Here is a 10,897-nt window from a genome sequence, read left to right as displayed (position 1 = left end):
TCATATACCTTTGCACAATACAAAAGAAAAATGTTGCATTACAGCCCAGTACAATTTGTTCACAATGCTAATGAAGATGGATAGAGGACATTGCTTAAACGTTATTATCATGTATTAAATTGTGGGAAAACAAGACAAACGGGCTCAGAAATCTGGAGCATATTTTTTGTTTTCATTTTCAGAATGAATAATGATAATTTTAATAACCTGCTGGTTTGACAGATTTAATGATGATGATTAACTTGTACTCCTCAATTCACGCCACTTACACATTTGGAGTGAATATTTGTGCTTGCAAAGTTTGAGTGGCTGGTGTTAAGCGAAAGGAGGATACTCCTATATCCCACCAAGAACTAGGCAAACCTGAAAATCTTTCATTTGTGATTTCATCCCTGCCTAGGAAGAAGTATATTTAGGGCCCTCTTCTATCCTCACAACTGAGCCTTTAGGGATGGCTGAATATAGCATCTGCCCACATGTAAACTCCTGGCCCTTTCAGAAGCACAAACGGCAGATCAGTTTGCAGGCAGAATTAATACTTGATTTCTTTTATTTGAATTTCCGACTAATCTTGACTAAGCTCTGCACACCAAGATCATGTTCACTTATGACAAAATAGACCAGACAAAGCTTCCCTGAGACCAAAAGATGGAGTATTTTTTCCACAAAACTTCCAGTCTCCAATTCATGCCACTGTTGAAAGTGAGAGCTGTGAAACCTTTCAGATTTCGAAAATGGGAGTGAAAAATATCTCCTAAGTAAGCTAAATTGATGGAGTTACCTTTTAGAGCCCGTTTCAGATGCTTGAGACGGGTAAAGCTTTTTGCCTATGTAGCTGACGTACGATTTGAAGTTTTATAATTCATTAAACACTTATCCAAATCCTTACATTAACAGGTTTTAACTGGGTTCCTTTGAGGTTTGGAAATCAAGGGGTTAGGAAGGTGAAGATAGAGAGAGAAAGAAAGCCACACACCATAATGAGCAATTCCTACCATTAATGTGCAAAATGGCTAGCCTTTGGTTTAAAGAAAAGGAAACCGTTCCAAAGGAAGTCGCTGTAGGCCTGGAGATGTTAATGCATGAAGCTCTGTGGGCCTAGGAAACACTAATGCATGAAGATCTGTGGTATATGCTTTTCTCATGGTATTCAAGACAAATATTGCACGTACCTAATTAAAGCCACTGATCTGGCCAATACAAGTATGGTGCTGATCCAAAGCCCATTGAAGTCAATAGAAAGATTCCTGTTGACCTCAGTGGGCTCTGGATTGGGGCTCACATGCATGACTTTACTCATGTGAGTAGTCTCACAGGCTTCCATGAAACTGTGCATAGGGTTACACTTTTATGCATATGTTTACAGGGTTGGGCCCTTAGATCCTGATTCTACAAGGGGCCCTCAACTCCTGCTGTAGTCAATGAGAATGAAAGATGCTAAGCATCTTGTTGGACTTGGCCCTTACCAGGCTTATTTGTTTTGTACATATTTCAGTTCAATGGTTTCATGAAACAGGGAAGCACGGACCCAGAACGCTTAGCACTTTGATTGCGGTTAAAGACAACATCCACACAAACACCACCAGCAACTTATCCCTGCCAGCAAGGTTCAAGTTTTCCAACCGGCAAACTAAAAAATACCCCACCCTCTGCACTAACAACAACCCTCCTTGTGCTCTGGCTTTTTCTCCCAAGAGCACACGAAGACAGATTGGCTTTGCAACATGCCTTTTAGTCATCAACAGCCCAAGGGTTGATTTCCATTGCCATTCCATTCTAAATGGAAGAGGCTCTAGCCTGAATGCCTTCCAAGCCTGATGCAAAACCTGCTGAAGTCAATGGGATTCTTTCTGTTTCCACTGATGGCATTATTGCCTAGGGAGAGACGTGCTCGCTCACATTGGTAGGTCATGGGCCATTTAGAGCTTGATAGTAGGTCCTGATTCTACAAGGGGCCCTATTAAAAAGGAATGTCACTCTGGGATATACAATATCAGTAATCTTGTACACATTTCTCAATTAGATTTCATCCCCCCACCCCCTGGGGCTTGGGGTATATTTTTCTTTTAAAGGAAACTCTTTTAATAAATATTCAGATCTGTTGTAAATAGGTAAACTTCAATGGCCCAGAGTTGTCTTGGGTTTTATAGCTCACTTGAAGTCTTTCTTGTATATTTATTTAACTCTGTCCCTCAGTAAGTTTTTTTGTAAAAGATGAAATAGTACATGGTGGAAAATTTCATTTAGCTGATTACTGTGTCTTTTTCAACCCAGTATTCTTGGTACACTCTACAGTCCTCAGTGCAGTAGCACAGAAGTCTTGGTACAGTCATTTACAGAGCACTAATCCAGCGGCTTTTTTACCATTCTTCTCAGTATTCTAATTGGTACAATTTAAGGTGTTTGGTTCAGCAGCACTGATGTTGTTGCACAATCATTTTGTTGCACTGTAGTTTTCTATTCAGTAGCACCAGTGGTCTTGACACAGTAGATATTTTTCTGTGCTATCTGTTTGCTGCTATCTGGAGAATAAAACAAAACTGGTTCTGGTACTTGTTCACATAATATAATTCCAGCTGTAACTAATGTAATTAAAAGTCAGATTCTCCATTCACATACACTGGTGTAAATCTTCAGTGAAGAAAAATGATGATCATTGTTAGGAGCTGTTGTATACAGCTGCACTCAAGAAGGGATTTGCTGTGCATAGCTAGTTATATCCTACAAAACCCAGAAACTATGCTATATATTCTGGAGTGCCATCTACTGGCACCTTAATCTAATAATAATCTATTGACATATATGCAGATTCAACGCACTCTTATAACAACAATACTGAGATCCTTGAATGGATGGTGCCATAGAAGTGCAAAATGTTTTGCCAGCTTTAATTAGGAAAATATTCTTATCCTGCACCAGTATCATTCCACTGGCCGCCTTCAAGTTGCTCCTGATTAACATCCTTGTATGTCTCTCAATCCCCCTTTCCTTCTGCACATACATCAGTATGGTTTTGCAGATGAGGTAACTGAGGCAGTACGGATAAGGTCACCCAGGGAAAACCTGAGATACAGCCCTGATCTTCTGGGTCCCAATCCTGTTCTTTAAATCTAATGCAAGAGTATTTTGCATTTGATTTGTGTGTGTGTTAGGATAAAAGTACTGATGACAAATATATAGACCTCCCCCCCAAAAAAGGCTGGAGTATTTTAAAAGGGCTGTTGTGCTGCTGGCTGGGTCTTTGTGTGTGTGGAACATCCACAGACAGCCACTAGAGGGCATGGCTCTTTCCAGAAGGGAAGGGCCCAGGAAGTAACCCTGAGAGGAAGGGCAGGGACATGGCTCCTTCCTATCTGGGGAAAGTAAAAGTGTTTTGGAGTCAGAAGCAGGAGAGGAGCTGCCTCTGTCCTCTTTTCCAGTAACAAATACATGTTCTGTTGTTCCTGCATCATCATTCCAGGGACCCTGCTTGCTTGTGCTAACCCAGGAGTCCGCGTGGTCCCATGTGTGTACTCGTGTGTGATGTAGTTCATCAATTAGCAACTGATACGAGATTGAGTAATACAACCCAAAAGACTGATCTTTACAAAACAAAACAGCAACCCGTTTCATTTAAAATGTGGCTGATTTCATGGAGATGAGAGAATGAGAGTCCATCAGGAGCTATTGTGTAGCCTTTTCGGCTGAGTGGTGCTGCACCAGAACGAACATATTTGAAATAGCTACTCAGGCAACCAGCTTCTCTTGACATTTGGATTCCTATTGATTTTAACTAGAGCAGAAGTGCAGAGAGGGCCCAAGTTGCTGCCCAGCCCCACTCCAGTCAACAAACTTTGGTGTTTTTTCTGGTGGGACGTCCATTTCTACTGGCCCAGCACAGGTTTCATTAAAAATTAAAGTTATCAAAGGAAAAGCTGAAGAACTCAAAATTCAACCCAGTCAGGAAAAAATTTAAAAAGTTTGACTGAAAACATTTTGGTTGATGGTATTTCAAGGTCAAACTGAAATTTTCCATGGGAAGCAGCCACTTTCCGTGAGAATTTTCAATTTATTGCAACCACAATTTTCCATCAAGGAAACCTTTTATATGGAATTTTTTGACCAGCTCTACTCCAAAGTTAGGGGCAAAATTCTCCAGGCCACCATTCCCTGATGGATCGTTTATCCACCAAACAGATGTAGGTCACGGTCCAAAATCTTTCCATGTATGCATCTGGTGGTGACACCGATTGAAGTTCTGTGTGCAGTAGGAGTGCAGAATGCACAAGAAAGATCTGTGTCATGGATAAAAGATCTACCATGGAGACAAGTTGAAATTTGTGCCCAATTTTGCACTCCTGGCAGAGGCAACAATCTTTTCCCCCCATTGATGTTAATGGGGATGTTGCCTTTGCTCATATTGAAGGATTCAGCTCCATTTGGAAGCAAACGTGAATGAGTCAAAGTATAGAACATCTTCGTATAAAATAGGACATTTGATCACTCCCTCTGCTTGTTGCTTTTCTCTTTTCTTCATCTCTCAGTTTCTGTAATGTTTTCTGAAGGAGAAAGAAGTGAAAGAGTGGTTAGAGGTGGTACACAGGCATCTGTTACCCTTTCCCAGACACAGGGACACTTCATGAAAAAACCTCCTTGCCTTTTAAGGGCTGGATCCTCAGAATGTATAAATTGGTACAGCTCCTTTGACTTCAATAGACCTTGGATCAGGCCTAAAAGAGCTTGTTTTAAGGATCATTTCCTGCTTGCCTCAGCTTTCCCCTTCACAGCCTTTCGGATTCACACCAGTCCACCCTTCTGTAGCTGGAAAACACAACTCTACCATGCGTTCACACTGAGATTATGGGCTGGTCTACACTGCCACAGCAAGTTGACCCAAGTTATGCTACGTCAGTTACGTGAATAACGTAACTGAAAGTGATGTAGCTTAGGTCAACTTACCATGGTGTCTACGCTGCGCGCAATGTGAGACACTCTCCCACCAACTTCCCTTACTCTTCTTGGGAGGTGAAGTACCTGAGTTCACTGGAAAGTGCTCTGTGATCGATTTAGCAGGTTTTCAACAGACCCACTAAATCCACACCGCTGCACCTATCTCAGCAGTGCCTATCTATCAGTAAGTGTAGACATGGCCTCAGATGCAATGTTTTATCTCTTATTCCTCTTGATGAAAAGGAGAAGGGAGGGGTGGGGTGTGACAGCTGGTTGCCCATGTATTGCAAGCTACATGGGCATGTCGAACCTCAAATTAAGAAATGAGCCTATCAGGCAAATGCAGTGAGCCCATGAAATTTGAACAACTTATTCTCCAAAGGTCACAAATCCGGGTAAACAGCTGGCTGCAGTCTCCTTTTGATTGGGGTCAACCTCACTCACAGTAGGGTTACCAGATAGCAACTTTGAAAAAATGAGACAAGGGGTGGGAGGTTCTAGGTGCCTATATAAGAAAAAGTCCCCAAAAATGGGACTGTCTCTTTAAAAATGGGACGGATGGTCACCCTAACTCATAGAATCATAGAGTTATAGAGTTTAAGGCCAGAAGGGCCCAACAGATCAGCCACTCTGACCTCCTGCATGTCACAGGCCACCAACACTGCCCACACTAAACCCAACAACCCAAATTAGACCATTACAACTCTTTACTATTCATTCTCCACAGCAGTGCACTTCACTATTTTTGAAGTGGGGGCCACCTTGGCAAAAAACCTTCAGTGTGAGAGCCACATCAAACCGACACACGATTGAACACTCTGAGTTCTTTGTTGGCTGATAGGGTAATATTACCATTATTGGTAATATTGCTTGGGGTGCAGGAGGGGGTTATGCGGGGCTGGCTCTGAGAGGGGTCTCAGGGCTGGGGCAGGGGCTTGAATTGCAGAAGGGGTGAGGGGTGCAAGCTCTGGGAGTTTGGGGGCAGGAGGGCACTCCAGGCTTGGGTAGTGTGTTCGGGTGCAGGAGGAGGTATGGGGCGCAGGAGGGGGTATGGGGTTGTGGGCTCTGGAAGGGGGCTCAGGGCTGGGGCAGGGGCTTGGGGTGCAGGAGAGGGTATTGGGGGTTGACCTCGGAAGGCTGAAGGTTGGATGGTGGAAGAGCTATTCAGAACCTGCCCATTAAAGGGGGCGGCACTTACTTTGGGCCCCAGCCCCACACCACTCTTGGAAGAGGCCAAGGTGTCCCTGAGGCCCCCCAGGGGGCACGTCGCTCTACGCGCTTCCCATCTCTGCAGGCACTGCCCCCACAACTCCCATTGGCCACAGTTCCCCATTCCTGGCCAATGGGAGCTGTGTGGGCGGTGCTTGCAGACAGGAGCAGTGTTCAGAGACCTCTGCCCCCCCACCCCGGTTACCCATCTGGGTCGCGGGGGCGTGCTGGCTGCCTCTGGGAACAGCATGGGGCCAGGGCAGGCACGGAGCCTGCCTTAGCTGCAGCCCCACTGTGCCGCCAGAGAGTGCGGTCAACAGGAAGCTGCACTCAGGGTCCATGGGAGCCGCCACTGGCTCGCAGGCCTTGAGGTGAAGAACAGTGCTCCACTGGATGACAAAAATTCTGGCTGTAAACTCCCACAAGCAACAGGAGCAGACTATGCTAAAGGAAAATGCTTGCTTTATTAGCACCTGACAAAAGCAAGGCACTGAAAAGCACCCACTGCATGGTTTTCACTTGATAATTGCCATTTATTTCTATACAAAAAAATAGTTTCTTGGGTCTGCTACATTTGTCTGTTGCATTATTTGATGCAGGAATCACTGGGTGAGATGTTCTGGCCTGTGTAATATAGGTCAGGTTAGATGATCATAATGGTCCCATCTGGCCTTAAATGTAGAATCTGCAGGGACTGTCTTTTGTTTGTTTGTTAGTCCAGTGCCAAGCAGGGTGGAACCTTGGCCTCTAGGTGCTACGGCAGTGTAAATAATATTAGTCATTTGCTGGATCCACACCTGCATAACTAAGCAGACTGCTGTAGAGTTGGAAAGACAAATAAACCACCTGTAATGCAACCCTTTGAGGGTGGAGGGGGAGAGAGCCCTGTGCTTTGAATTGCAGTAAGCAGAGGAAGAAAATCATTGGCCTATACACATTTCCCCACATCTAATGACAAAATGGTTTGTGGCTTAGCCATTGTTTAAAGGCCATTCCTCAAATTCCTTGTTTACTGTCAGCAGTGTGAGTTGTGGACTCTGTGACTTTAGCTGTTAATGGGCCTAAACACTTATGCCAACAGATTAAGCTTTGCTGAAACATTAAGAAAATTGGTCCAAACAGAGATAGGGAGGATCCTTGTTTAGCTGTCGTTGCCTTTGCATGGGGATCATTGTCTCAAGACAATGGCTTTGAGATATCTCCAAAACTGAGGCAATTGGGCGAAACTCATTCTGTTTCTGTTAAATGATAGAAATTGTTGTTTTGTGTTTTTTTTTTAAAAAGAGACAGAAAATGCTCATTTGAACAGGCAGGGCAGCATCCGAATTGACATTAAAACCAATAAATACTCCAGTGCAGGTATTAGACCAATCCTTAATGAGTCACCCTGATGCTGAAAGAAAATACTAATATTAAAAATCATGACCAGTCTTACAAATAATGGGTTTCAGGTTAGGAAATAGTACACAGCTTGGAATGATCTAGGAATGCAGAAAGCAAGTTTCTTTAAAAAGAAACAACTTTTAGCTATAATTTTAGATCTTAGCGTTTCGGAAACTTGTCCGTTTGTTGTTTCAGTGTAAAATTATGCAATAACAGCTGTTTCAGTAGACTGAATATTGCATAGGTTCAGTATTCAGTAGACTATTAGTCTGATGCTAAGCCCACACATTCGCTTTCCATTTCTTTATCAGTTATTGAAGATAATGGCCCTGATCGCACAATAATTATTTGAATTACAGTAGCACCTAGAATCTCCAGCCCCAAATAGCCAAAGGGTTTGAGGGGAACTGAGTCACAGAAAGGTGAAATGACTTGATCAAGGCCATGCAACAGTGGCAGAGCCAGAAAAAGCTGGCTGGTTTCTTAAATCCAGGTCCATGCTGCAAACATCTCTGCATCGGGGGACCCCAGGTGAAATCAGTATGGCTCTGTAGCGTAGTCCACAAGGGGTCACCTGGGTGGGTCTGACTGCAAAATCAAGGCCAATGTTTATAGTTGTATTGCACTGGTGGCAAGGAGATAATGTGCTTATTGAATATAATAAAAAGAAATGACACTATCTCTTGTCCCTGGTCCTCATTACTGATTTACATGACCAGATTTACTTACAGCACTGTTCACCATCACAGTATTACTAAGTTACCGCCTTTGTTTATTTTGTTGTAGTGCGTCTAATAATTCTGGGCACCTCTGCTGCTGCTGGCGGCTACCTGTGGCTGTGCTAAATGCTAAGATGTTTACATCGCTACAATTACATTGTCTTTGAACGTTCTAAACTTGACTTTGATTAACCACACTAATAACAAGAGAGGTTCCTTTTTTTTATTATTAATGTCACTTGCTCAAGTTGAAAAGACATGCTCTTAATACTTGCTTTTCATCTGAATCAAGAAAGCAACACTAAGGAAAAAAGTATTTAACTGTAGCATATAGGATTGTAAAGATGGTAATCAGGGACACTGGTAATTGAAGCTTTTGGGGGAGAACCTTTCTTCTGAATCCTTCAGTCTGTTTAATAGGATAAAATTAGCTTGAGTGGCTTGGTGTTTGAAGAGGTTATGATATAATTGGAACTGCCTCCTGGGTTTGCTGCTGGACAAGGCAATCAGGTGGAGACATGGGAGGGCATGGGAACCTCTGAAGTACAAGGCTCAGCTTCCGCCATACTAATTAGGCTAAATTAGCTATGCCAGTTTTATGCTTGCTTTTGAATTTCCCTGATAATGCTTTTATCGGGCGTGTAAGAAAAGAAATACGAAATGCGCGCAAAGTTCACCGTATAATGGCAAGAATGGTGGGGACCGTAAATTTTAAGTACCAGGGCTTATTGCTACAAGCTTCAGAAATGATTGAATAGCATTAGGAAATAACAAATGGTATCAAGTGCAACCCCATGGGATTTCAAAGTACTGTAGCTTGTTCTCTCTAACAAGAAAGTTTACAAAGCTTCTGGAAGAAATTGATTATCTTGAGGATTATATACATAGCACTTTGAGACCAAACCCACAGCACTGCTATTGACTGTTTAACCCAAGGTAAACTAGACAGGTCCTCCTCCAGACAGGGCAAAGCTTGTCCTCCTTAGATTGCACAGTGTCGTCCTAAAGGCCCAGGAGAGGCTATTTTTTGTAAGCTACTGTCATTTTTTAATTTTCACTTCCGACCCCAAATAATCAACTTTAATCGTGCAAAGAGATTTGCAGTGCATTCAACATAGCTTGCACAGATCTATTTTAATTGAAAATGTGTCTGGGCAAACAAAAATAAAAGAGATTTCAACCTGGAAGCATCAGGCTTTTTGGTTGCCAGGAAATGAGAGAAAACAGCATGGAAAATATTTAGGAAATGGTTTTGTTACAAGCCCTTGCTCAGTCTGTAGCCAGGGTGGCAGTGCCCTTTGTAGAGATTTCTTGCAATCTGCTCTTGCTTCCTTCTTCCTCACTGCTCTGTGACGGACTTTGAGTCTGTGGGCATAATACTGACTTCCCACCAGGAGTATCGCTGGTGAAACCAGTAGCTCCTCCATTAGAGTGACATCCATTAAGCAGAATGAGCCCTTCTCCCTCCCCCGTTTCTATTTTTTTGTATATATTGCAGCTCAGTCTGCTAACACTAAACCACAACAAACAACACACATGTAGAGAAGTGAGAACCTTTGTATTTCCCAGTAAGGGAAACTGTCTCTGCTACCTGGCTTCAGCAATCTACTGGTATGGATATTCATAGTCAATGTGTTTCCCATTCCTTTCCAGCAACAGGATGGTCCATTGGCCTGTAGTATAATGCACAGAGCGATATTGGATATTGATTTAGTTGGAGATTGGTCCTGCTTTGAGCAGGGGGTTGGACTAGATGACCTCCTTAGGTTCCTTCCAACCCTAATATTCTATGATTCTATGGTTCAAGATCTCCAAGGCTGAATTTTTTATGCTTCCTGCAAGAAACTATTACACCCACCTTTCTTCACATCTCAATACGTGATTCGTACTGAGTGTATTTACAAAAAGGAAAGCTAGTTTCGCAGATGATGCTGACACAATCCTAAGAGTAAGCGTGCAAGGGAAATTTCAAATATTTGCACAAGGGGACAAGGCCAGCTTTGAATTTGAGTCTTCCACACAAGAACCAAGTCTAATGCAAAAGAGCTGCAGGTGTTCAACGTAGACCAATTCCTGCTGGCCTCATTCACATGAGAACAGCCACTGATGTGGTTTCTGGCATCAGTAAGGCCAGCAGAACTTGGTTTCCTAAGAGTTAACAGTGAGAAAGTTGCAGTAGAGGTGATAGTGCAGCATGCCGCACTTCTACCTCTTCCACGAACACAGACAACTCTGAGAACGTCTTGCTTGTAAAGACCACCGTGTAGTTTATGTACAGTGTTTTAATCCCTCTGCCAATACATATCCATGTCTCCATACCTTTACACAGCATTTGAACTTTCTAATCCCTTCTCCAAAAAGTGGGGGAGGGAAGGTAAGTGTGTCTACTCAGCGAACTGCCTTTGTCAGGCTCTCTAGCTTTCTGCTTCACTCCTTCTCTTTCCCCACTTCTTCTCAAGCACTTTCTTCTGGGCTCCTTTTAAACTACTGGCCTGTTAATAAGCTAATTAATTCATTAATTTCCTAGCCCCCATTTGGCCTAGTAATCAGGTCTGCCCCTACCAACTGGGCCTTCTCCAGAGGAACCTGCTAATAGTGGCCAGATTCCATCTCTCAGCACTTCGTCACATACCTCCCCCCTTTTCTAACAGATGGGT

The 10,897-nt window shown here is 43.2% G+C and overlaps 1 long non-coding RNA gene across 1 annotated transcript in view; it reads right to left on the bottom strand.

Moving 5' to 3' along the window:
* Positions 1–4,086: 4,086 nt before the first annotated feature.
* LOC115651748 overlaps positions 4,087–10,897 on the bottom strand; it is a 140,077-nt gene continuing 133,266 nt past the window's right edge. Inside the window, exon 3 of the long non-coding RNA XR_004000423.1 lies at positions 4,087–4,538. This is a non-coding gene — a long non-coding RNA (uncharacterized LOC115651748). The remainder of the gene's footprint in view (positions 4,539–10,897) is intronic.

Source organism: Gopherus evgoodei, chromosome 4 (genome assembly GCF_007399415.2).
Source record: "Gopherus evgoodei ecotype Sinaloan lineage chromosome 4, rGopEvg1_v1.p, whole genome shotgun sequence".
Classification (NCBI taxonomy): Eukaryota; Metazoa; Chordata; order Testudines; family Testudinidae; genus Gopherus; species Gopherus evgoodei.
Note: the sequence above shows the minus strand (reverse complement) of the source record. Positions and strands in the feature narration are given on the sequence as shown.